This window comes from Anser anser, assembly GCF_964211835.1.
Source record: "Anser anser genome assembly, chromosome: 23".
Lineage (NCBI taxonomy): Eukaryota > Metazoa > Chordata > Aves > Anseriformes > Anatidae > Anser > Anser anser.
Window position 1 is genome coordinate 6,667,993 of NC_139744.1, and position 27,455 is coordinate 6,695,447.

General features: G+C 43.7%; 2 protein-coding genes and 1 long non-coding RNA gene across 3 annotated transcripts in view; 1 reads left to right on the forward strand and 2 right to left on the reverse strand.

Moving 5' to 3' along the window:
* Nucleotides 1-27,453, reverse strand: part of LOC310885465 — a 46,286-nt gene extending 18,833 nt beyond the window's left edge. Inside the window, exon 1 of the long non-coding RNA XR_014574821.1 lies at nt 1-27,453. This exon is cut by the window's left edge and continues 14,320 nt beyond it. This is a non-coding gene — a long non-coding RNA (uncharacterized lncRNA).
* LOC310885452 (acid-sensing ion channel 2) overlaps nt 1-27,455 on the reverse strand; it is a 504,402-nt gene that overhangs the window by 309,335 nt on the left and 167,612 nt on the right. The window lies entirely within an intron of this gene.
* LOC310885454 (uncharacterized protein) overlaps nt 1-27,455 on the forward strand; it is a 369,789-nt gene that overhangs the window by 265,897 nt on the left and 76,437 nt on the right. The gene's annotated exons all lie outside the window — the stretch shown is intronic.

Here is a 27,455-nt window from a genome sequence, read left to right on the forward strand (position 1 = left end):
CCACAGTAACTGGAGACAGGACAGCTTCTTTAGGTGACTTTTTATCCCAGCCTAAGATTGGAACCTAAATCTGGTGAAAATTTCTCCTTGATGGTGCTTGTTTCTCCCATTGCCTTCAGGTGGTTACAGTTAAAAGAGATGAATTCCATCCCAAGTAGCAGATATTTCTCCAACTGAAAGCAAGATCATACCCATAAAAGAAAAGAGGAATTGAATTAAAAGATGTATGACTGCAATGTGATGGGAAAGAAAGGAGGAAAATGAGAGATCAAATACAAATAACCCCTAAACTCCTTCCTCTAAATTATTCAAACTTCTCTCAGCTAAAACCTAAGCAGAAACAAAGCAAGCTTTGCAGTAAAGCCACTGAAATGACCGATTGCTCAGTGAGTCAAATCCCTAAAGGCAAACAGCCTCCCTTCTCTCACTGCAGCCACAGGAAGGGGTATTTGGGGTATTTGCTGCGTGCACCAGGGCTGTGCCCAAGAGCTACTTTCTGCACAGGCTGCAGCAGCTGGTTATGAAGCGGCACGAAGATGTGGGCAGCTGCATCAGTGGGCCCTGATTTCATGAAAGCTGACAGCCATCACACAGGGCAGCACGGCTGGCTGAGCTCTTGGGCCTGGCCAAGCAGAAGCTTGGGCTTCTCACGTGTAACGCAGGATCACCAGGCAGCTCCTTTCACAGCCTCAGATTTAGGGAGCAGCAGCTTTCCAGGTACTGCCCAGCTGATTACAGAGCACACTTCAGGGGTGCTAGGGATAAAAAACATCTTTGACCTCCTCAGGGTCCTTGAGGCTCCAATGAATGCCACTGTCACATACCACTGCCATAAAGCCAGGACACAGGAGCCCCCATGCAAACGCTCTCATTATGAGATACTCTCTTCTGCCTGCTGAGGCCTTAAATCCCCTTTGAAGTAGGACAGAGCTGATGGGACTGGCCAGGAACATGACCAGCTATCTAGGTCCTTGCCTTGCTAGGCAGCCCCAGTGTCCTGGCTTTTCTCCCACACTTGCTTCTTTCCCTGTCTCACTTTTTTTTCTCTAGGCTTCCTGCCATCTCCCTCTTTCTGTACCATGCCAGCAGGAGAAAAACCTCACAGCACCATTCCTGAGTCTCTCCTGTGCACTGTGTCACTGCCTCCTTTTGCTTGCTTACCTTACTGCTTCTTGTCATTTGCTCTAATTCAACAGCTAGAGACCTACCAAGGGTGGAGTGCACAGACATGTGAATAAAGGCTTTTCCTTAGACACAGGAGGCTCCTGTGTTCACAGGGAAAATGAAGTGGATGGAGCAAGAGGCATGTTTCCCTCCCCAGGAGGCTGCTGCTGCTGTTTACCAAGAGGTAAAAGATTTGAGTACCAAGAGCTCGCTTGGCTCCCAAGCAAATGAACACTGGGCATGAGATGTATTTAACAGCCAATCAATGTGAAATGGCCTCTAAGTGTGCTTCAGAAACCTTATTCAGCTCTAGTAAGTCTTCACTGATGAACTGCCAATGTCACATATCTATCTCTTGACTTCTAAAAGCTCCCTTCTTGCAGACTTCACACCTAGGGCACACGTGTGGCCAGCCTTCCCCAGAAATATACTCTCTCCCCAGCTAGAAATCTTATGCAAGTGGATTCTGTGGGTGTTGTGCATTTGGATGAGATGAAATGGGCTGAAGTGGCCCTTCAAAACCAAGTAATGGGTGTGGATTTTCTCCCCCGATCAGCAGCTTCCAGGGATCATGACAGTAGCCCAGCAAACAATAAACCAGCCAAGAGTGTTGTGATGATGGAGAACGCTTGATCTAGTCTGTGGGCTGGAGCCAACGCGCTGGAAGTGCAGCATGATTCATGCCATGGTTCTTGCATTTGGCATACCTCACTCATATTCCCTGACATTCAAACTAGTGCCAAACTATATACCAGTTCCTTGAAGCTAGAGAATAGCAATGTGCACACCCCAGGCTATTTATGCAGTGTTATACTGGTTATACATTGCTCTTTAATATGCATTTAGATCTACCCTCCTAATAACTCCCAAAGGTTTGCCTGTTGCAGTTTGAGCTGAGTTAGCACAGCTCTGGCTGAACTACACGCTGCTTGTGTGCTACAGCTTGTGTCAGCAAAGAGTTAAACTGGAGATCTCCAAAGCTGAAAATGTGCAGCTTGCATAAAAAACTCTAAAACCCCGTGTCTGCAATTACTAACTGATATCCCTGTGGGTTGGCTTGTAGTGCAGACATGTTGGTGGGAGCTGTGAGCCCCACCACAAGCTGGTTACACAGACAAGTAAGCGACATGATCCTATTCTTAGGCACCATAAATCTCCCGACAGGTTTTCTCATGGTGGGTTGCAGACATTTGCAGAGCTTGGGAAATCCCCAGGAGTTTTATTTTGTTGGTGTCTTAAGTTTTATCCCTGTACCACCCAGAGAAATCCCCGATCCCTCAGCTCTGGTACAAACCTACTCACTAACAAGTCCTTACCGCAGCAGGTTTCTTGCCCTGCCCAGATCCATCCCCTGGCCGGCCCATGCTCTGCTGCTCACCAGGGTCACCAGCTGTGTTCTGGCAGCTCTGCCCACGCTCCTCACGCTGCCAGCGAGTGTCACCAAGTCTCCGGACAGCAGAAAGCACTGAGCGTGCCTCTCTTGCAACCTGCAGGCTGCCTCGGGGCTGCGGTCTGGCAGGGTTGCTTGTGCAGAAGAAACAGCCAGGGCTCAAAATAGAGAATCAGATACTGCCACAACACGAGAGTTAGACCTCGTCAGCAGGACAGGGAGAGGAGAAACGCTAGGCTTACAGCTCCACCTGGCAGATCCCCTGCTCCGGCCTTGCCTCCACAGCCACTGTGCCCTCTCTCGCTTTCTGGTCTCGCTGAAGGTTTTTCTCTGTTTGAGCTCTGTATAGCTCAGAAGACCTTTCGCTTATGCACAGACAAAAAGGGCATATCAGAGCAGAGGTATATGAATAAAGGCAATTTTGGTTCATTAGCCATATCAAAAATGGATACACAGAGAGAGGGAGAGAGGTTTTTTTGTTTGTTTGTTTGTTTTTCCCTGCTTAACCTCAAAAGAAGCAGTTAGGCTATTTTGTTTATTTTTACAAATTGGAAATAAAAATAAATTATTTTCAGGTTCTACGAAAACTTTGCATTTGCTTGAAAATGCTTTTTTTTAACCTTATTATTTCCCAATGTTATAAATGACTGAGTCCCAAATAGGATTACAATCAAAGTTTACAATTTATTAAATGAATAGAGGCAAGCAAACAGCGCTGGGTGTGCCGGGAGTCTCTGCTCCACCAGGACGCACACCTGTTACGTAAAGCGGCTGGTTTTTATGCTCCTAGGCTAATACATATTCATTACTACTTCTAGAAGAGGCAGGGTTATTATAATTGGTTTCCCGAATCCGAAGTCCTCCCAGGTGCACCTGCTTATCAGTCTCTGTTAGTTTCTCGGGGGCCGCTCGGACAGGGAGGCTCATATTCTTCCTCCTTATCTAGTGGTCTCTTGGCCGGCTGTCAGAAGTTACTGCACGTCCGTGCAAAGTCAGCAGTTTTTCTCTGAAGAAATCCCTTTGTTCTCTTCTCGCCTAAACCCAGGCCTCAATGTTAACCCTTCACACCCCTTAGTGGCACGAATTGCTGGACTATTCCTTACAATTCCTCCCTTTTTTTTTTAATATCATCAATTCGTGTCTCTTCTTCAACTTTTGTTAGTAGCAGTTGGATTTCATCAGTCAGTTCTCGGGGTGTCCATTTCTTAAGCATCATTATCGACACATCACCTTTTCTCTCCCAAAGTCATCACAAATTGGGTGCTATTTATTATCCGCCGTATCAACAACGTAAAGCAAGGTATCATGCAAGGCATAAACAATAATGTCATTACACCACATAAAAATAAAAATAGCATTCTTTTAACCCATGGTCCACCGGGCAACCATGGAAAGAAATCCCAATCCATACCCTTCCAAGTTTGTACTGGGACGTGGGCTAGCTTTTTAATTTCTTTTGTTATCTGCTTAACCACTTTTCCATTATCATCAATTTGTAAACAACAATTAGAATCGTTCAGTTTTCCACACACTCCCCCTTCTTCTGCTAGTAAATAGTCTAAGACCATTCTACGTTGAAAGATAGCATTCCTCATCTGAGTGGATTGATCAGCCAGAAGATCCAAGGTCGTCCCTGTTTGATTGGTTACAACTTCGAGGATAGCTTGCGACCTAATTATTCGGTTCAAATTATAAATAGGTTCTCGGGCTCCTGATACCAACTCATTCGGGTTCCAGGTAGCTGGCCCATAATGCTGTATGATTCTTTCAGGAGGCCATTCATCCTTTCCCCATTTTTGGGCACTATCCCCGGATAAGGAAGTATCAATAGATCGTTTTACTCTGTTCAGGTCATCATATAATCTTATTCCTAAATGATTTCCTTGTGTTTGTGACAATAAAAAGAACAAGGGTCTTATGTACCCCACATAGCATATTCCCGATCAGTTTCCGGGTAGCCTCTTGTAAGCATGTTTGCCACACACCCAATAATGTCTCTTTAGGGCCCACGTCCCGTTTGGAAAATGACCATCCCATCCACCATCTTTACCCTTTGGGGCGTGATAATACAGAGTGTCCTTGTTACCGAGTGGTCCTGTTACAATGTCTGCCCCGTTTGTACTCGTATATGCACGCTTCCAAGCTCCCACGTTGGGTTTCCACTTACAGTCACAATTCAGTTCTCTTTGGCGACCTGTCATATTATAAGCCTTTTTCGCCGTCCAATCTTGAGAGTGTGGGAAGCGCCTTCAATCATGGGGTTGGGCCCGCTTTCAGAGCTTGTGTTACCATTCAGCCCTTCAGGGCGATCCAGCTCCTGGAAAAACTAATCACAATTTTATTATGGGTTTAAAAGGTTCTCATGTTATTTTTCTCAGGACAAACTGATCTTGGTGTGGGAGAAGTCCGGTCGAGGCACTCTCACTCGGCGGTCAATACCCATAGGGGTTGCCTCCCTCGGTAGACCATACACGCCGCAGTGGAGGGTCCTACCCCGGTCTTGCCTTCTCCCTTTCCTCCCTTCAGCCTTGTCCTCTTTATCCAGTGCCCTTAATTCATGCAGAACCTCATTGCTGGGATATCAGTTCCTCTTTAGTCTCAGTTTCAGTTCCCCAGGAGTGGACTCAACCCTCCAGGCTTCGGTAGTTATTGGTCCTTTTATTCTGGATGCGTGGGTCCAACCCCTTCTTGCTGTTCTCACAGCTGTTTCAGTAGTAAGTAAAACAAGGTACAGTCCCTCCCATCGGGGGTTCAATGATTCTTCTCTCCAGGTTTTTATTAAGACCTTGTCTCCTGGTTGTATTTTATGAATAGCAAATCCTAAAGGTGGTGTCTGAGTCATCATCCCAATTTCTCTTATCTCCTGTAATCTCCTTCCAATGGTAATTATGTATTTCTGGATACTATGATCCTCAACTACATTGTTCCCTAGGGGCATCCCTTGAGAATAAGGCATACCATATAACATTTCATACGATGATAATCCAGTCTCACTGTGTGGTTTAGTTCTTATGTTTAAAAGTGCCAATGGTAAGCATTTCGTCCAGGGCAGCTGTGTCTCGATCATTAACTTAGCCAATTGTTGTTTTATTGTTTGATTCATCCTTTCTACTTTCCCTGAGCTTTGTGGGTGCCACGGAGTGTGGTATTCCCACTGAATACCTTTCAAGGGGTACATCCTTCAAATCTTTGTGGCTGGCGTATGTTCGATTATTTGCACACAACTGTGTTCCAACGGTCCTTCTTCTGGAACAGTTCCTAGAAATACTGCTGGATATAACAGGTTAGTCATTTTCAAGGTTATGTCATCTTGTTCAGTTAGGATTGCCTGATATTTCATCATCCAGCTGGGTGATAACCAGTGCCCCCCCCCCCCGCTTTGTTCCAAAACGGTTGTTACCATATGTGGTCCAAAAACTTCAATACGTTTTCCCATTTGAAGGCAAATAATTTTCTACTATCTTTATCAAGAGGTATGCAAAAGAAGGCATCCTTTAAATCTATCACGGTAAACCATTTATATTTCCCTTTCACAGATGTTAACAATGTGTAAGGATTAGCTACTACCGGGTGAATATCCTTTGTTATTTCATTTATTGCTCTAAGATCTTGTACAAATCTATACTCGCCATTTGGCTTCTTTACTGGAAAAATTGGAGTATTGTATTCCGATTTACATTCTTCCAGAATCTGATATTTGAGAAATTTGTCAATAATTTTCACCATTCCCGTGCCTAGCTTCTATCTTAAGTGGATATTGTTTGATTCAAACAGGTTTGGCTCTTTCCTTTAATTCCACCTTTACCAGTTGTGCCAGTTTCGACTTCCCTGGTACATCTGTTTCCCGTACTGTTGCTATAACTGCATTTTCTACTTCTCTTGGAATATTAACAAAGGGTTTATCTTTGATCATTAGGATTTGGCCTACTTTGGACTCAGGTACCTTCATTATTAATTCTCCATCCTCAAAGGTTATTGTTGCATCTAATTTGGCTAATAGATCCCGTCCCAAGAGTGGCATCGGGCATTCTGGTACATACTAAAATTCATGGGTTAGTTCCTTACCCCCAAAACGCAAATCAAGGGGTTGTAAGAATGACCATTCCTCCTCTTTCCCTGTGGCTCCAATTATTGTAGTTGTCTTAGTTCCTAATCGTCCTTTTAAACTATTTAACACTGAATATGTTGCTCCTATTACATTTACAGCCTAATTAACACAGAGAAAGAAGCTCCCATAACCAACAAAAAATTCAAGCCTCTGTCTTCATTTCCTAGCTTTATTTCAACTAGTGGACCTGCTAGGGTAGATGCCCCAGGTCCCCATCATTCCTGACTGTTGTAAGTTTGTCCTGCAGCCTAAGACAATTTCTTTCTGATATCAGGGGCTGATTGCCCTGGAAAGAGGCTAGCCAGTTGCCTCTCTCTCTCTTTTTTTTTTTTTTTTTTTTTAAGCCAGGTCCATTTTTTTTTTTTCATTGCATTTCAAAGTTGGTCCAGAAATTCAAAAATTCCATAAATTCCATAGGGGTTTCTTTTGGACCTTGTTGGAACAGATTCTCAATTCCCAATAGCCAATTTAACCAGATTTTAGTATTTACATAATTTCCGGGGTGATTAGGGTCTCAGTGAGGGGGTCGGTCAGGGGAATGCAATCGTTGAAAGTTCCCTGAGCGGTCCCATTGGCAATCTGAGCTCACACAGGAACTCAGGTTGTTTCAAGAGTTAGCTGCTTTTCTGTTTCCACGACAACTCTCTCGGACCCATCACGGTCCCCCTGCCCCAGAGGGCTCACGCCCGCGATTTAGAGATCTCAGCCTCGGGTTGAGACGGAACTATTAACATTCCTACATCCTCTTTCCCTGCTCATTCAACTTCAAACAGCTCTGTTAAATACTACATGCCACACAACCTTTAACACCTTCAACAACCCTTTTAACACTTCCTTTATCTTTCTCCAGCCCGTACTTTTCTAATGCCAACACCAAAGGCTCAGTCAGGGGCCAACTTAATTCCAAACCTTTTCCCTCCAACATGCTGAAACAACATATCACTATACAACATTTCATCCTATTTTCCTTCTCTCCTCAAAAACATTAATTGCAAGACACTGTTATAGTCGATTGATCCATAAAGTGGCCATTTAGTTTATATAGTGGCCACCATTGGTTGCAATACTTAGTGGAAGTCCTCTTGCTTTCTGTGCCCCCATTTCTAACAATATCCTTCCAATGTGCCAATATGCACCCAAGGAGGCTTTTTTTTTTTTTTTAGGACGCCTTTTTTTTTTGGATTTTCCCCTTTTCCTTGATTTCCCATTCCCTTTTATTTATTTATATTAGTTACTGTCCCTTGTTTCAATTTCCACGCAAACCTTTTTATTGCAGGTTTTTACTATCTTTTCCTAATCTTCTTCCCAAATGTCCCAATTCTCTGGGATTAAACTCTTCTTTCCACATACAAACTTTACTATTTCAGATTATTAATGAGCCCCATTCCAATCATAAATCCGCAGGACTTCGGAAAAACACCTGAAGCACTCAGCCTTCTGTCTTCTAGACAAACAATAACACCTTTTCCACAAAATTTACATTTCAATAAGACCGAATTTCAAGCCAAATGCTAATTTTTCTCATGCACTTTGTTAGTAAGCCTACACAAAACAAGGAATCACTCCTGTGTATCCGTCAAGATGGGGGTTTAAAAAGGTATTGAGGCCTAAATAAATTCGCTCTCCCCCTTCTTACCGAATTCCCAGGGCTCAGGCCCGAACCACCAAAGAAGTGACTCTCCGTTCTACCACTTTGATAATCAGTCAGCCCCCCTCCCCCGATACTTGGGAAACTGACCGAACACCACCGCGAATATACCCAAACTTCTAAACTGTTACTTAGATAATGCTCCCACCTTCCTCCTTGACACAGTCAAAACATTTAAGAACAAAACAGGATTACAAGATGCACCACCGGGGGTGGATTGTTAGGATATAGAGGTGGTAGGTTATCCAATGACTCCCATTCATCATCTTTTTCTTTTTCCTTTTTTTTTTCTTTTTTATTTTTTTGTTCTCTTCTTCGTCAAACTTCTCGTCTGCTTTTAGTGTAAATATTGAGGCTGGAAAAGGACGTGAGATCCTGATCCATAATCCTGCATAATCACTTTCCTCCTGGCTAAAAGGTTCCTTTGAATTAACATGTATATTTAAGGCCTGGCAAACCCAGTCTTCAAAGGATCCGAAAACGGGCCAAAAGACATGTGGTCTTAAAGGCTACTTTGGCCATTCTGTCATACAATACTGAACCATTTTTAATTTACTTTTTCCCTTTTCTGGGGCCCCTATCGTTCCAATTTCTAATCATTATCCCTAATGGACTTTCTGGTGGTATGTCTGGTAATTTGCTCCCTTTTCTCTGGTCCCAGGTCTTCAATTTTGTCTGACCCATCTAGGAATTTTACTGTGGCAATTCCTACAGCCCTTGGTTGCCTTAGTGAGAGTGTCTTGCAGGGGGTTTAGGACCTATCACCCACCCACGAATCCTATAGGAATCGCTTCGGTCCTTCACCGGCCAAGTCCCTCGCGGGAGATTGGAACCGCGGTCAGAAGACCTCCACAATCGCTTCGGAACTACGTTCCGTCTCAGTCACACTCTCACACACACAGGCAACCGAAACCCACCCAACCGAACGGTATACGCCTTAAATACTTACAACTCCGTCGTCTTCGTTCGGATCTTCGCGCGCAGAATTACGGGCAAAATATAGTGCTGCAGCCGGCAAAGGGAGCTCATAAAAAAATCTAAATCTTTGCTTGCCCTTATTCAGGTTCAAGATGGCATTAGCCCCGACCTGACTCGAACAGGAGCCACCAAATGGTGGGGGCGCCCCTCCTAGATCAAGTCAGAATTCAGGAACCAAGACCATCCCGGACGAGCCCCCAATTGTTATAAATGACTGAGTCCCAAATAGGATTACAATCAAAGTTTACAATTTATTAAATGAATAGAGGCAAGCAAACAGCGCTGGGTGTGCCGGGAGTCTCTGCTCCACCAGGACGCACACCTGTTACGTAAAGCGGCTGGTTTTTATGCTCCTAGGCTAACACATATTCATTACTACTTCTAGAAGAGGCAGGGTTATTATAATTGGTTTCCCGAATCCGAAGTCCTCCCAGGTGCACCTGCTTATCAGTCTCTGTTAGTTTCTCGGGGGCCGCTCGGACAGGGAGGCTCATATTCTTCCTCCTTATCTAGTGGTCTCTTGGCCGGCTGTCAGAAGTTACTGCACGTCCGTGCAAAGTCAGCAGTTTTTCTCTGAAGAAATCCCTTTGTTCTCTTCTCGCCTAAACCCAGGCCTCAATGTTAACCCTTCACACCCCTTAGTGGCACGAATTGCTGGACTATTCCTTACACCAATTAGACTGGAATAATTTTAGAGTGAAAAGCTCTTTTGTACTGAAATAATGAGAAACACCAGCTCATGAATATCTAAAGGAGATGTTCTCATGTTTCAGAATTGCTCAGCCTCACATTTAACGCACATTTCAGTTAACACCTCGGTCAGTGTCCCCCTCTCACCGAGCTGGGCTGCAAAGACTGTAAGAATCTATACAGATCTTCTGATGCTTGGAAACGTTACCAATGGGTTTACCTCCAAGAGTTTACCTCTATGAAAACATCTCTGACTACTTTTGCAACAAGACAGACCCAGTTTGTCAGACCAGAGAGGCTCTGGCAGGTTTCCGTGCAGTCTGCAGGTCCCTGGGAAGGGCAGCTCCTCTGCAGAATCCTCTTTTACTCCACCAGTCCAGACCCGGGTCCCTTGAACTACTGCCATGTGAGCAGCCAGACAGAGGTGCTGGACATCTCTGCTCTCCCACTCTGATCTTTATAAAATACAGGTTTTGTTCTGAGCTTCAAACCTTTTAAGCACAACAGGTGGGAAGCCACCTGTTTTCCCCCAGTAAAATATGATTTCCTCCATTTTCCCCACCCTTTTTTCTTGCGCCAATTAAAAATTCAGCTAGCATGTGGCTACAAACCCACAGCTAAATCCCTGAGAGCACATTATAATAATTACTTTAAGCAGTATTTCTCTTTTTCAACATCGTTAATTCATATTAAAAGACATCAAGGGAGCATTTAAGCTGAGCAGTATGAGCACATAGGTAGCAGTCTTGGCCAGCTAGATGAGCTTTCTTTTCACAAAGGTGAAGTCCTCACTGCAGTCCTGCAGTCTACAGAGCTACAGTTCCTGGAAAGAGCCTGAAAATCACAGCTGGAGTGTACATGTGGGTATGTTTTTCCCTTCACCTGTTCCAGCAGGAACCTGTTCCAGCAAAGAGCTGTTAGAGATGTAATGATGTGCCCTACCACTGCTGTCTCTACATATTGGCAATTGGTAGGGAAAAAAATGAAAAGGGAAGAGTTAAAAAAAAAAAAGTGTTATCCCACTTCAGTAGCATGTAAATACTGCCCATTTAATAACTGTTATTTATTCAAGCATTTAATCATGCTGTAAATACAGAGCAAGCCCTTCAAGCCACAAAACGCTTCAGTTAATGAGATTAAAGATGGATTTACAATGGAGCTCTGCCTTTTCATTCTCTCTGCTGGGCTGTGCCTCGGGTTTTCACTGTAAACATTAGCCTCCGTTTTGGGTGAAGCTCCAAAATCATCATCCCATGGATGATGACAGGAATAAGTAAGTTTAATATTTATTTTGCATTGCAACTGACTGTCCACGCCCTCCTAGGGAGATGCAGGGAAGAGGACAGCAAAAGGAGTTTAAGGCAAAGGCAGTGTCTCAGAAGTAACAGGACAACACCTACTGCATCAGGGGTAACTCCCCAGAAGATGGGTAGGATCCTCAGATGCTGCCATAAACACTCAATGGTACTGCACTGCCCTGGCAATGGGGAAACTGCCAAAAATGCCAACTGTTAAAAAACACAAAGATGACAGAGCAAATGGCCAAATTCTGCTCTAGGTTGTGAGGAATGCACACAGAATCACAGTTATAGCCCTTGGGTTTTTTCCTTGCTTACTCCAACGCCACGGGCTTTGACTAGGACTCCTGTTTCCTATAGATAGATGCCACTGCGGCGTAACAGCACCTTACCCCCCAGCACATTTCAACTGCACCAGTCTAGAAAGGACAGGCCCTGCACATACCTTGACCATACCTGCTGACATTATGATCCATTTTTACCCATCAGCACCATAAAGGCAGCGCAGCTCTGAGCCACAGTGCCCTCTGCCCCAGGCACCCACAGCACAACATGTCAGCAAGTTTCTAACGCGGAGCATTTATCGCTGGGGATGGGGCAGGAGAAGTAGCACAGCTTGACTCATTAGTTAACGTTTGTTCAGCGCTCTGAAAGCTCCAGAGTGCTGTATAAGGACTAAGAGTTGCTGTTATTATTTTTCTGATCTCAGGATGAGTTTTCCTTGCTGGTGGTTAGAAAAATTTTGCCATGTAAATTGAACTAATCCAAATGGGAATAAGAGAGATGCTCAGAATACCCAGTACAGAGGGATGAGCTGGCAAACATCCTCTGATGTGCTTATGCTCCCAAGCCTGTAGGCAGTTAGAAAACCTGTCTGCAAGCAATTTCTCCCTCCCCAAATCTGTGCTAAGCCAGGGACCCCATCCCTCTCTGCACATTCCTGGTTGCCCTTCCCCACCCCTGTCCCATGCAGGTGTACAAATGTAGGTCCCAACTCCTTACACATCTGCCTGCAGCAGACCTACACACCAAAGCACTCTCAAGGGACAATTCAGCGCAGTCACAGCCGCGCCTCCCCAGGCTGTCAGTCATTCTGGCTCCTGGTGGCTCAGCTGACATTTTGTTGTTTCTCATCTGTTCTATCACAGGGCCTGGTAGAGAGGACACATCCCTGTGCAGGTCTATACTGCCACTACCACAGTGACAGCGCAGGTCTAAACGTAACACAAAGGAAATGAAATGTCACTGAGTAGGCGCCGGTACCCCCGCTGAGGCACTGCGGTGAGCTGCTGCGCAGCGCGAGGTCTCCTGGGACAGCCCGCAGCATCCTTCCACGCAGCATGGAGGTGACAAATGGAGGAGAAAGAGATCTCTGTCCCTGCATCACCAGCCCTGAAGGTTCACAAGTCCTTTGTGCAAAAGATTAAGCAGAATTGAAAAACCCGGTAGCATCAACAAAATATAAGTAGCTGTGACTCAGGGCCCGTGTGCTGCTCTGACTTCCCAGGGCTGGGTGCACGGGTCAGTGGCAAACTCGGGCACAGTGTCACCATTTCACATCTGTCTCCTTCAATAAGCGTCCTGCCCACAGAATTCAGAGGCAGGTCTGTACACCCCTGATGCTTTGTGGGGACCTGGTCTTCCTTTAGGTTTCCTTTTCTTCACACGAAGCTCTCATCTGGGTCCCAGAACAGGATGGTGAATCTGCGAGGCAGCCACCAGCACTGTTTGGTTAATGGTAAATCCAGACTCTTTTTGCTGTATCTTTCTCAACGCTTGTCTGCTGAATTATGATTCAGTGCTTGAATTTATGTAAAGTTAAAATGAACAGAGCCAAACACTTGTATGCTAAAGTGCTTCAAGTTAATTTGATCAGACTTTTGGGCATAGAGTCCCAGTAGACTGGCATAGATTGACTATAGCTCATTTATATTCCTGTAGTTCAGATGGAAACAAAAGGAAAACAGTAGTTAGGTCCAGTCAGAGTTGCTTTTGAGATCTTTCCTGGGGCCAACACAACTAGAATATTTGAAATAGCTCCCACATCTCACTAATAGCCTGCTGAGCCCTCCATGGACTCCAATGAGGCTCCAGGCTGCTGACATGAGTCTGGTTACAAGCTAGCTGCTGTCCCTGAAGCTGTTCCTACGAAGATGGGAGGCTGCAGTCCTCACATAGCTGTTACTCATTCGCTTTCACCTGCCACAAACCAATTTTGGCAGCTAAAGCTGAGAAAGCCTTTGTGAATCTCGGCAGGAATTTTCCTTTTTTGGAAAGATACTGTCCTCCCAGCTTCAACATGCTCCACAGGGTCAACCAAAAGGCAGAATTTGCCCATTTCTTAATAGCTCTTTTTCTTGCTGTTGTATTCTGTCAATCATGAGCCTGTTGTGGATTAAACTCAATCTCTTCTTAACTTTCTGTTTTGAAAAGGAACTGGCTTTAACACCCAGCATTATCATTACTGCTTTGCTTTAGTGGCTGATTGCCAAGTGATATTTTCCAGTGAGACATCACAGGCCTTGAAAGAACACCCCACAAATGACATCATTTGCTCCTTTGCAGGAAGCATGTGGCTGGAAAGGAGAAGCCCTGGCATTGCACATGGTTATATCCTCTTGTATTTGCATTGTGCCATCTTTTTTTTTCAAGGTCCAACTGGAATCGAGCCCCAAGAATTCTGGTCTCAGTTCAATGCTGAGCCTGTGTTGAGCAGGAGGATGGACCAGATGATTTCCTGAGGTCCCTTCTACTTCTCCTTCCCACCTGTGCCACTCCACTGATGTCACACGCCCACGAGAAGCTAATAAGACAGTGCAGAGTTTTTATCTGGATTTGCTTTCCAGAGATTTAGGAAATTTAGGAAATTCCAGAGCTATCCCATGAAATTTTGCAGTAGCCTTTAATGCTCCTCATCTTTCAGACAGAGTTTGTCAGTTTGACAGGGAACATCCAAGCTGCTGGCCTTTGTGACAGTTGAAGTTTTAGTTCCACAAATTTTCTTCTTTTCCTCCTCACACTTGCAGCCCATAAGCATGATGATGCCAGTCTCTGTGAAGAGATGTAACCTGCTCGTCCTGCTAACTAGGAGTCAGTTGTGACACTGCTCATTGTTCTCAAAGCAAACAGTAAAGAAGAAAAACGTAGTTGTTTTGCCTTGAGTTGCCACAAAAAATACTTGAAGTTTTCCTGGCAGAATATCTGGTGTTAAGAGGTATGTGAAACATTTAGTTTTCAGAAGTTCAAGCTTTTTTTTTTTTTTTTTTTTTTTTTTTTTTTTTTGGTGGAAAGCAGTCACTTTTTCCTCAAAGGCATCTGCTCAGCCACAAATCCATCAGTGTGTCAAAAAGCCATTTCAGTGAACTAGTTTCAACCAGTCCTTCTTACTCACCTATTCTAGTAATTGATTGCATACCTCTGTGAAGCAGCCTCTTTTCTTACTCTACAAGCATTTATATTTTTCCTGTCAGTGCCCACAACTCAGACACTACTTACATTTCTCTCCAGATCACTGCTCTGTTTCTTGAATCAGTTTTTGACTTTCTTTCCTGTCTGAATCAGATCATCCATCGTTTTTGTTCCTCTCAGGTTTGGAGCTCTTTATTTCTCTGCTCTTTGCAACAGTAGTTACTGACAGAATGACCACAATCTCCCTTTCAGCCTGTACCACTGATGTTCACCTAAGACTGATGTTTTTTGGGGAGTTTGTATATGCACCTCATTAGCAACGCACTGGTGAGGCCAACAGCCCCCAGACAGTACCAGGGAGGACCTGCCCCAGCTGGAGAGGGAACACACTCACTGATGGATTTCAGTGCCCAAACAGAGACATGTTTACAATGCCTGAACTGTAACTTCTCTGAAAAACTCATCTTAGTGTTAAGTTTATGCACAGCCTAGCTACATATGGGTCTGTGATTTCCAGGCTGCGTGATGAGATGTAGCAAACATCAAATTCCCATTGATTATGCCTCTTTTCTATCTTTCCCCCAAATATCTGATATTAAGTACAAATCTGACTCTCTTCTCCTCCTCAGGACACATTCAGGACATTCTCCGACTCTGCTGTCCCTAATCTGGCCCCATCTTACCCTTTATTCTGGTCCTTGCAATCTGCCGTAGGTTACATCTTCACTTGCTCTCCATGAGTAACTCCCATTACAGCGTAAGCATTCAGCACCACAAAAGCCCTCCTGTGACCTCATCCCTCTTTCCCGTTAAGGACAAATTCCCTTCCAATGGGTCCAACTGCAAGGGCAGTAAGAACCAGCCGATCCGTCCATCCGTCATCAACATGCTTGGATGCAGACAGTTCACAGCAGGATTTTCTTCATGCACTGATATCACAGCAGATGAAATTCAAAATGCCTCAGCAATGTCGTACCATGGTCAGCACTGCTCAGCACAGCTGAGAAGTGCAGAAGAAAGATGCCAGAACCTGTGCATAAGACTCTTCCCATGATTATACTGTGAATATTGGCTCCACTTGAAGAAACAAGAATCATTTTTTCCCAGAAATGGACTTTGATATCTCCAACTTTTCTACACTGTAACTTAGCAAATTTTTGTTTTTATTATTTTTATTTTTTAAATCAGAGAAGGAACTGTTTTCAAATATATTCTGAAATGCAAGAGTCCTTAGCAGTTTTGTGTTTCCTTGCAAGAAGCGCATGGCAGACAGACAGATGCGTCACTGCTATAGATTATGATTCCTTCCACCAAAACCAAAGAGAGGTCAATTACTTCCAAACCATTTTGCCTTTTCCTAAGTGCCATTGTTGCTTAATCGATGGTGTGTGTGTAATGAGGTAGAAAAACAGCAGAGAGAACAGCAAAGGCTTCTTTTAATAGAGGAATATGTCACATTTAACAGTGTCTGAGAGGGGAGGAAATTAATTTTAACAGGAGCCAGGACTGTGAAAATCCTCACCCTGTACAGCACCTGAGGTGGACCCAGGTTCCCTCCAGTAAATGTAAGCCAGAACTCCACTAGTGTAAAAGGGCTCTTATCTAGAAGAGGAAACATCTGAAGATATAAATATTTATAACTTGTCACTTTCCACAAAGCATCTTCATCACAGAGCAGCCTGAATGGCACGACGGTATAAAGATCCTCTGTTAGCCCACAGACAGGATCCCAATCTCCTCCCTTACTCGTTACCTCCCAGAAGTTGTGACTTTTCAGTGGGGCTGCTTCTTCTCCTGTCACAGCCCACACCGAGCTCGTTCTGCGTAGGCCAGGGGTGCTGGGCATCAGGTGCTGCAGGTGAGCGCAGCTCTGAGGGGACTGCAGGGTGTGCAGGGAGTTATGCCACGGCGCAGCATTTCGGTGGAGAGAGAGAACAAAAAGGGAAGGAAACACCTGAGAGTTGCAGGTTTTAGAGCATAACGCAGAGGATGGGAAAGGACTACAAATCCTGGAGCGTCCCACCGCCCAACAAGACACACAGGGCCCAACTACCCTATTTCCTTTCCTTCTTTGGAAGGGACTAAGGATCCTTCACTGCTTTCTTCCTTCAGCTTCCAGCAAGGAACACAGGACACATCTTTGCTGGAATCTGAGGGAAGGCTTTTGGCAAGAGTGCCAAGGAAAACTAAAATTTTCTTTACATGCTTCTTCTCCTCCTCTTGAATTCTCCAGATGTCTCTGCTTGCGATGGTGAGTCCTACTGTGGACTGGGCTAGTAATTCTTGTACGAAACACAGGCTAATGACTGCTATAAATTTATTCAATGTTATTAAAGAGCAGCCGATGTAGTTAGGAGGATACTGAGAACATCAGGAAGAAATCTCCCCTAAAGGCAGCAGTTAATAATAACCAGTAACAGTGTATACTATGATATAATAATAAATAACATACAATTTACACAAGAAATATGAGACACTAGAGAAATTTTCGTTACTAGACAAACGGATAACAATATAATGAAATAATTTATCAGTGGGTTCTGATCAGCTGCAGTGGATTCTTCATCACTTACAACCTGAAAATAAAGCTGGGAAGTTTCTCTGCTGACCATGCACTAATTCAAACAGGGGTTAGCTCAAGGAAATCTCATGGTTTCTGTTAGACTAGATGGGCAGCATGACCCCAAAGCTCACAAGTGTTTCCAGGCTGCTCGGCCAGCCTTGGCGTGCAGCGAGCTGATGGCAACTGGCCTATAAAGGAAGAGCTGTCCTATGGGGAAATAAAACAGAATCAGCTGTAACTTCCCAGCTCTCCAGTGCTCCCACAACCAACTTTTGACCTCTCAAGGATGCCAGGGTGGCTTCAGCCAATTTTATAAGGAAGTTTCCATTAGTCTCTGCCTTCCAAACTCCCAGCCCTTCAGTGTTGTTGCGAATCACATGAACAATCTGATAAAGACGTCCAGACCACCGGAAAAGCACCCTGTTCTGATTAGCTTAAGTCTAAACAAAATAAATTGCAAGAGTTCTGCTACATGAACTAGACCTGGGTCCAGCCGGTAATTCACAGGCAGCTGCCATTGCCTCCAGTAAACATGCAGCGATAGCAATCGGTTGGTATTTAATTAAACCACAATTCCACCTCATTAGCTCTAAACAGAGTTCTTATTATGGAGCCTTCCTTTGATCACAAACTTCCCCAGGAGGCTTTGTTTTGTTGTGGATTAGGTGAATCAGAGCTTGGGCTGATGGAAACGACCTCTAGAAATGCCCAGCTGCCACAACCATGCTGCTGTTTGCAGTATCAGTATGAGATCTGTTTTGAATATCTCCACAGATCATGTGTGTGCCATCAGCAGAAACATCTAAAGCATGCTTAGAGTCACCAGCCCTTTGTTTCTTAAGCAGTCATGGGGGGGAGGGGGGGATTTGGATTTGGTTTTTTTATTACTACTATTGTCATGTTCCAACTACTCCATCCCTAGAAAGACCAAGCCAAGGGGATTTAATTTAAACCCGATACATTGAGAAGGTTGTTTCTCTTACACAGAAGAAAACGATTAGTGTCAGTCAACTGACAATGTAGCCACTAGCTGTTCTTTTGTCTTATTTTTAAATTTTCTTTAAAGCTTTATCATGTAAATTACTTTGTGTTTGTAATTTACATTTTTTCCCTTTATTTTTCCCCTATATTAAAAATAAAACCAACAGCCTTCATAAATCACACAAGATGGTAACAAATCCAACATCTGCCTATGGAAATATAAGCAAAAAAAAAAAAAAAGGCAGGTTGGCAGGTTCAATGCAGCTAGGAAAGCATTTAGCTAGCTGCTAATTCTCAGTACACAACAAGAAACCCATGAGTCCACTGACTGGAATACTGATTGCCAACAGGAAAGAGCCACAGATAAATACCATCATTAACTGTTTGGAGTGGATTAATTCTAGCAGGCAAGAAGGCGAAATCATTGCAAAATAACCAGCATGTGAGCAGTTTAAATACTTCGTTCTTAGATGGTTACTTTCCACATCTCAGAGAAACGTACTTTACTTTGGGCTCAGTCAGTAACTTTCACCATTAAGAGAAACAGAAAATAAAAGACTCAGGCTAGGTGATTGCTGAGTTCCCCAAATTCCTGCAGGATAGGAAAGATTTTCTTCTCTGTTGCAGGGCTAGGGGACACTGGTGCCCAAGTATAGCAGGAAGGAGGATTTTATAACAACACAGGCACTGGAGAGCTTGGAACTGAATCATGCTGTCTTAGTGACTGATAGTTTTGGGAGCCCTGGATGTACTTGGGACCATACTGCTCCACCTGCAAGTTGCAGGATTCTCTAGCCCCATGAAATACGTGGTTCCTTCTACAGCAGATTAAAGCCAGTCTGTCAGCTGCCTGATTCCACCTCCAAGATAGATGGGAAACACATTTATATGTAGGCAGAAACACAGTTAAGTGTACTCAGCTGTTTGTCAGTGTTTGAAGTTTCCCTGTGTATGTCCTATTTTGCTCACCAGAGCCTGCTCCAAAGATATTTCTGAGGTTCAACAGTCTGAGCATTAAGCAAGTTTGGTCTCAATACCCTTATCTAAAGTACAGTACAGACTGTATTCTCCCTAACAGGCAAACACTTCTTTTAATTAGTAGTCTTTCACTAAAACTGGTATCCTTCTGGGAAAAGTTCATATTGGACAACTCGAGATTTCACTGAAAAGTCTTAAACCTCTCTGGAGCTGAGACCTGTACAAGATTCCTTCTACTGAGAATCACAGCTTGTGTTTTTCTGGCTCCTAGAAATCAATGAAGTCTTCAGCATCATCACGATCAATGCAATGATCAGCATGATCAATGAAATCAGTGAAGTCTTCAGCAGTCCAATTTAAGTGCTTGATTTTCAGACATGATGTTAAAAAAAAAAAAAAAGGCAACCCTTAAAGGCTCTTCAATCAAATAAAAGAATGATTCCAACAGCTTTTCTTTTAAAATATTCCTTGATTGTTCAGTCCATGTCTTGAATGGTAGGGAAGTGCAAACTCATGATTTCTGAATGACTGAGTCTGGCAAATCTCAAACAACACAAGAAGAAACCATTCCTGAGACAAAGCCAAAGCTGTAATTTGTTATTGCAGGAGTTCATAAAGAACAAAGGCCCCAATTCAGCACATTACATACGGTTATGTCTATCTTAAAAGATATGTGCAGTAAATTCCCTTGAAATCCCTGGAACTACTCATATACTAAAAATCACTCACAAGCTTAGGTATCTTGCTGAGCTGATGCCTAAGGATCATGATAAGCTTAATAAGCACTCATCTTAAACACTGTGAAAATATAAGCTGTGAAATTCTCATCAAAATTAAGAGGCCTCAAGACATCCAGAGATGAATCATGAAAAACCAATTGGCAAGCCTCTTATTAAAGCAAGAGAAAACACAACATCGTGCAATCAGAGCAGTAAAGAATCTTCAACTTTACATCAGCCAGAATAATCAAATCAAAGCAACGTTAAAAAAAAATACAATAACAGCAGACAATCAAAACCAAAGGAGCGCAGCACTTAATGACAACTGCTTGGAATAGTGTGCATTGCGTCCGTTTTGGAAACAAATTCTGCCCCAACTCATTAGAAAAACTAAAACCTAAAATTAGAAAATCTTAAAACCATGCTGGGCTCCCTGGTGGTCCGCTCGAGCAGGACAGGGCTCCATTCCCACCAAGAACAAATCTCCACGACTTTGATCTAGAACATGCATGAACAAGGGGGTTGCATTTCTCCGAATTAGACAGAAAACGCAAAATTTCCATGAGTAAAATCAATTATCCAAGGTCTTCCAGGTTATGTTCCTAGGCTGAAGTGTTAGAGGAGATTGCTCATTTCAAATGGAGACAAGATCATTTGAGTAACACTGGAGAAATTTGTCAAGTTCACCATTATGTGCTTTACTAAGTAGTTCAAAGTAAAAAACAACGTTCCTTAGAACTGAGGTTGTCTGCAGGAAAATTGGTCATGCTGTAGCTGTACCTGAAGTTGGAGAGATGGAGATTTTGATTTAAACTCCAACATAAAACAAAAATCACAGCTCTGGGGGAGTGGCTGGTAATGCAGCGGTAGAGGATTAAAAAGTGGAGAGCCTTGGCTAAGAAGGGTACATTGCAGCACAGCTCACTGAATGATGAGTGTACTTCATGAAAGGGAATCTATCAGCTTAGCACTTCTCTGCAAGATCATGCAGTGAGGTTCAGTAGCTCCTATAATACAATTACTCTCTCCAAAAGGCCGATTCAGAAAGCAATTACACACCATTAGCAATGTACTTCGAAGGCCTCAGCTCACCCAAGAGAGCAGACCACCCCACCTGACTAAGCTATTGTTCTGTGCTGCTTACACCAGTTGTTCCTGAGCCAGGTATTACTGAGAACTCATCTCCGATGCTTTTACACAGGGAGGTTCAGGAGATTAGAAAAAGCAATAAAATGGCTGCACAGGCAAACCCCGGCAGGTTAAGTGTATCACTTAGAGACCTTTGCAAGGCCATTTTTAGTCCATCTACACCTGAGACACTAGTTATATTCATTAAGCACACTTTTAAACTGAATTAAAACTCTTTTAAAAGAAATTGGAAATAAAGGAGTTCACACATGGCTTGTCTGAAATAGCTGACCAGGAGCAGTTTTACCTGCCGATGAGACTCAGGCAGCTAAAAGCATGAGTACAGTCACCTAAACTCAAATTGGATTCCATCCAGATGCCTTGGCTAGCCTTCCCAATTGAAGGCCTGGTGGCAAGGTTTTCATCCCGGACTGCATAATTTTCTTTGCAAACACAAAGGGATCCTGGGGCAAGCTTATGCTATCCACAGGGAAGGCTTGCCTGCTGCTCTGTGCTCTAATTGCCCGTCGCAGCATGTGAAAGCTAGCAAGCCTGGGGCCCTCCATCGTGCAATCACTTCTCTTGCAGCCACTTAGGTCTACCTGCAGACACAGTTCACACCTGCAGCTCAGATTAACCAGGAAATTTAACTGGGATCAGGGAACCCCTTGCCACATCCAGCTACAACCCCTCAACACAGACAAGAGATTTGTCCCACGCAGAGTGACGGCTCAGGGAGGTCATCCACTGCAGTGCTCCCCCATTCGTAACTCTGAGCATTTGTATAAATGGCCACCAGCTCCTATTAAAGGTTTATTAAACCTGCTTCTAGCTAACATGAGATAAGAAGTACCTTTCAACCTCTTCTGCACTTTGCCACACAATCATATACACTGAATAACAATACACACATTTATATTTGACTTAATTTTTCCTGCTTACTTTCAGACCTATGAACTCTAAGAAAACGATAGGAAGGTTAAACACCTGTTCTTTACTTAGACTCATTCTTCATCAGAGTTCTATGAAAATTAAAAAGTTACTGTGAGGTATATTATACACTCCCATGGTTCAGAATTTCAAAATACCTAGTTTGTACCCCCTCAGGACAAAGTTTCTCAACCAAGCCATGCATTTAGCAGTTTCTAACCTCACTATTTTTCTCTCTCTTTCTTGACAGAAACAGTTTGAGGGATAAGCGCCAAGGATCTCTTCCCAACAGGATGCTTTTCCTGTCTCTAACTACTCTGCTTGTACTCCCAGCCTATGGGAATTTCCATATGCGTCAGTAAACACTATCTGCTGCTTGGGTACTTCACAATATTTCTCATATATCTTCTTCTATTGGTTAGAACTACACTGCATTATGGTATCACTAGAGGAACTCACTGGAAGATTAACATAGCAAACATTTTGGAAGCACAGCCTGACTTCATTAATATCTTACCAGGACACAAGACACCAAACCATTGCTATCACCCACGCTACAAATCAATCAACCCCACGCAGAAATATGCTGTGAAGGCAAGTGCTTTGCTAGGAAGAACCACACGACTTCTGTTACTACGAACCATTACAGGTTTACTACAGACGCTTACCCAAAGGTGCAAATTCTCTCACTTCCTTTGCAGAATTTACACAAACTGCTAGGGAGGGATCTACAGTTTTTCTCCTTCAATGCCCTTTACAACAAAGCATATAACATCTTGCTGTCTCTAGCAAAGTGCCACAAAATGGTGACGCTGTGATGGTATTTATATGTCAGTGTTCCTGTTGTTGTGGATGGTTTCTTAGAAGACTACCTGAGAAAGCCTCTCCTCCGAAGACAGCAAGTAAAATCCGACAGACTGACAGGACAAAACGGGTTTCAGGGGAGTTTTCTGTGGCTCAGCTACTGAGAACCCTGTGCCAGTTTGGAAAATGCTGGAGAGCAGGGGGAAAAAAATAACATAAAATCTCACCTCCTCTAATAAATGCACCCAAAAACCAAGCAGTAAAAGAACAGTACTTGCCCAGAGCCTATAGGTCTTTTTCCTCTTTTTTAATGCTTTGTTCTGCCTTGTTCAGAGGCATGTGGCTTTAAAAGCATCCGGAAGCCAGGATACTGACTCACGGGAGGTGGTGGATTCACCTGGGATGCTGACACTGTTACATTTTTGTGTTCCCAAGAAGATAATTATCCTCACAGAGTTAACTGAGATAACGTAAGAGCAGGAAGGAGATAGGAAGCTTACCTTCCAGAACTGCCTGCCCACGAGCACTCTGTAACTAGAGGCCTAGATGGGATTTATCTCTACAACCGTTTCCTAAATCATTCTCCTCCACGTCCTGCTCTATCTGTGTTAACCTCTTCCTCACAGACAAAAGCAGACTTTCCTGGTGGAAAAAATATGAGTTTATTCCTTCCTGCACTTTCCCCAGCCTCCTGAGACCATCTCTCAGGTCTCCTTCTGAGGTCCCCTGGAGTCCTCTGGCAATGTGATCTCTTTTCTTGATGCTCTCTTTACCTCTGACAAGTTTCTTAAAGAATAATTAAAGAAACCTTTCATTATCATGAAGACAAGACTCTTCAAGTCCCTGGATTTCCCTTCTGTCATGAAATCCATAAAGGAATAAAAAGCCCAAGTGGGAGAGCATTAAGGATTTGGATATTTGAACCTTAGCAAGGTATTCCTTGTAGTATGAGCACAGCCCACCTGTGCTATTATGTGTCAGAGCAATACTAAAATGCTTTGCTGACAGGCTTGCAGAAGAAACAAAAATCTGGTTTGGGTACAAAAACAAACACAGCAGCCAACCTCCTAAATAATTTGTGGCTCCCGCATGAGTTTTTTGCACCAAAAAGGCAGAAGATCATTCAGGGAGAGACAAAATTATAACCCCAATCTCCTTCTGTTGAAGGGAGGTTGATACTTCAATTATTTATGCAGGTTTGAAATATTTAGCTCAGCATTTACACCCTTAAGGAAACTATAGTTACCACTTCATCATTACATGGAGCCTATCATTTATTCATGGAATCAATAGGAACACAAAGCAGCCGTAATGCTTCATTCCTTTGCATGCACCACAGGGGTCAGGGCATACAGCATCTCTGTCCTTCTGGAGGGAACAATCTGATTTTTGTGGTCAACACAGTTGCCCACAAGATGCTTCATGGCAATGTGCTTGATATTAAAAAAGATAAGTCCAGAAAATGGGCAACAATCCAAACAGGAGGCTGAATACCATGCAAGTATTGCAGGGTGCTCAAGTGTGTGCATGATGAAAAGATGGAGAAAAGGCCACATGTCTGCAGTGAGTGTAATAACTGAAATCCCTGAAGATTTTTGATGGACTACTGTGCTTTTACTGACGGGTGATGGTAGAGATGCTGACTGTGATCAGATTTCTAGCAGCAGGAACTAAACCTGGGAGCTTGTAACCTGAAATCAGAAATATTTATGGCTTCCCTAAGAATCTTGCTTTTAGCAATGACCAAAGCAGTCATGTAGAGAGCATTGTGTGGCTCGGCCACTCCTAAATGAAAATAATGCCTTGCAGTACTTCCCCTCTTCAACAGCATGATTTTACTTTGCCCTAGGTGACCTCATTTCATTGTAGGGTAGTGTTGTGGTTTAACCCGGCTGGCAGCTAAACACCACACAGCCGTTCGCTCACCCTCCCCCCTCCCTCTCTGGGATGGGGGAGAGAAACGGGAAAGTGAAGCCTGTGAGTTGAGATAAAGACAGTTTATTAAGACAGGAATATAATAATAACAATAATAATAATAATAGTGATAATGATAATAGTAATAATAATAATAATGTGTAAGAAAACAAGTGATGCACAATGCAATTGCTCACCACCCGCTGACCGATGCCCAGCCTATCCCCGAGCAGCCGGCCCCCCACCCCGGCCAGCCACCCCTATATATTGTTTAGCATGACGTCAGATGGTATGGAATACCCCTTTGGCCAGTTTGGGTCAGCTGTCCTGGGTCTGTCCCCTCCCAGCTCCTGCTGCACCCCCAGCCTGCTCGCTGGCAGGACAGAGCGAGAAGCCGAAAAGTCCTTGGCCTGGTGTAAACACTGCTCTGCAACAATTGAAACATCAGCATGTTATCAGCGCTCTTCTCATCCTAATCCAAAACATAGCACCCTACCAGCTACTATGAGGAAAAATTAACTCTGTCCTAACTGGAACCAGGACAGGTAGGAATGTCTAGTTTCCTTTGGCATCCATTGGGGAAGTTACCAACAGGTAGATGCTGCTTGGTTTTAAGAAGTCATTCTTTTTAAAAACAAAAATAAATAAAATTAGAAACACACTCCAAGGAAGCTGGCATGCTAACTCATTTTCCTATGACTGCATTATCATACAAACAGAGCGGAAAGCATCCTTCCAAAGCATGATCATACAATGCGGTGTTAATCCAATGTTATTATCTTTAAAAGCCCCTTATGTTTCTCAAATTTCTGTTATAAACAAGGAAAAGGTTGCAGTGAAGTCATTCTACACCAATCACCCTTGTTTCAGGTTCAGCTGAATACAGAACAGCCAAGCAAAGATGTAGGCTCAGCTTTTTATAATCTTCATAACTGTGCCTCAGAAGCTCTATATGCCCAGTCTGTTAAGAACGCTATACCGCTAGCTACTCTACTAGCCCAGACATACCTACAAAAAAACGTTATACTGACTTAATATTATTAGAACAAATCAGCATATTGGTTATTCCAGCCCTGACACACAGATTGCTATCCCTGAGCTGCACTGCCTGAGACCTCTGTTACTCCTCACCTCCCCTAGCTCTGCCACCCGCGCCTGCAGCATCTGCAGCCCCTTGTTTCCTGGTCCTCTTGTCTTAAAGATCACCAGAAATAAATACCCTCTTGCAAATGTTTAGGCACATTTACTTTCTACCATCATTTATCATAGTCCCATCTTCTGGTAGTCATACAAATAGAATCTGACATGCCGTAACATCTGCATTACATTTAACTTGTATTATTTTATTTTGAAACATTACCTGCTCCAGGACTCAGATTGCTCTATGCCCCATTATAAACTAGACAGAAATATAATGGAAATTAATCATACTTAGGATGGATCTCAGCAGATTCTAAGACTACCAATGGAGCTCTTACGGAGCAATAATGTTCTTTTGACAATAAAGGGCAGCTGGATTCATAACATGAATAATAACTGCATTAATTCTCATCATAAAGAGCTTCCTCATTTTGTAACATGGATGGGGACGGTGATTTTTGTAAGCCCATGACTTGGTAGCCACTGGAAGGCCGGATACTGGTATCTTGCCTCTTAAAAAAGACATTTTCCATTTGATGGGAGATATGTATATTTTTACATGTGTCTGGCACTTAGGAACCCAATGATTCTTCTACCTGTTTTGCTTTTAACCTCCCCTTTGAGAAGAGAACTATTTGTTTGTAATCCACTGATTGATTTATTTTTAGTTACCATGTTAACCAATAACCCTCGCTGTGGCTGCAGTCGCACTCCTGAAATGTTGATTCAAGGAGGCTGTGCAAATCCCCAGAGAACTGTGGTTCCCTCCCTGCTCTCTCTACTCAATTACATTACAGAGATGCAGTGATGGACGTGGAATGCCCCCACAGGGCTCACAGCCCAGACACCAGAAGAGGAAGGTTCCCAACTCCTCGCTGTTTTACAGGACAAGCACAGAATTCACTCTTCCCTCTGCTCTGTTCGTCAGTGTCACCGGCCAGACACAGCAGAGCTGGCGCTATCGGAGTGCTTCGCGCTGTCACCGTGTACTGTCCTGCGATGATCTAGGAAGGCTGATCAAGACTTTGGGGCAAGAAGAGGGAACATCTGTCACTAACTGCCAGCACACCCCTTCAACAACACAGCCTTTGCCCTTCCTGAGTCTCCGTGGAGCTTTCAACACAGCCGTTTCCTCCTTCCCTCTCGTAATCTTTTGCACATCAGTAAGACCTTAGGTAAGGATGGCAGAAAGGAACAAAGCCAACAAGAGGCCCACAGCATGTCTGCTGGTCACCTGCTCACAGCCAGCCCACCATCATCCTGGGCACCAGAGCACAGCTGGCCTGACCTGGCTCCACCACCAGCAGTGACTTCGGTCTTGGTCTTGTCAAGCAAATGTATGTTTATTTTTCTTTTCCAAAATAAAAGCCTGGCAGGAAATGATGACAAAGGTAATATACCTACATTTCTATAGAGGTTGTTGAATGGTGATGACACAACTCCCTACTAGTACCAGTACAAACCCAGTATGATGCACAAGCCAACTGATTTAAAATCCAATAGCTGAACTCTGAAGCCTACGGGTCTATAAGAAGCCAAAATCTTGAACATTTCTAATCCCCCCCTCACATCCCACACCCCCTCATGCACTGGTTTTGTCAAACATTAGTCAAT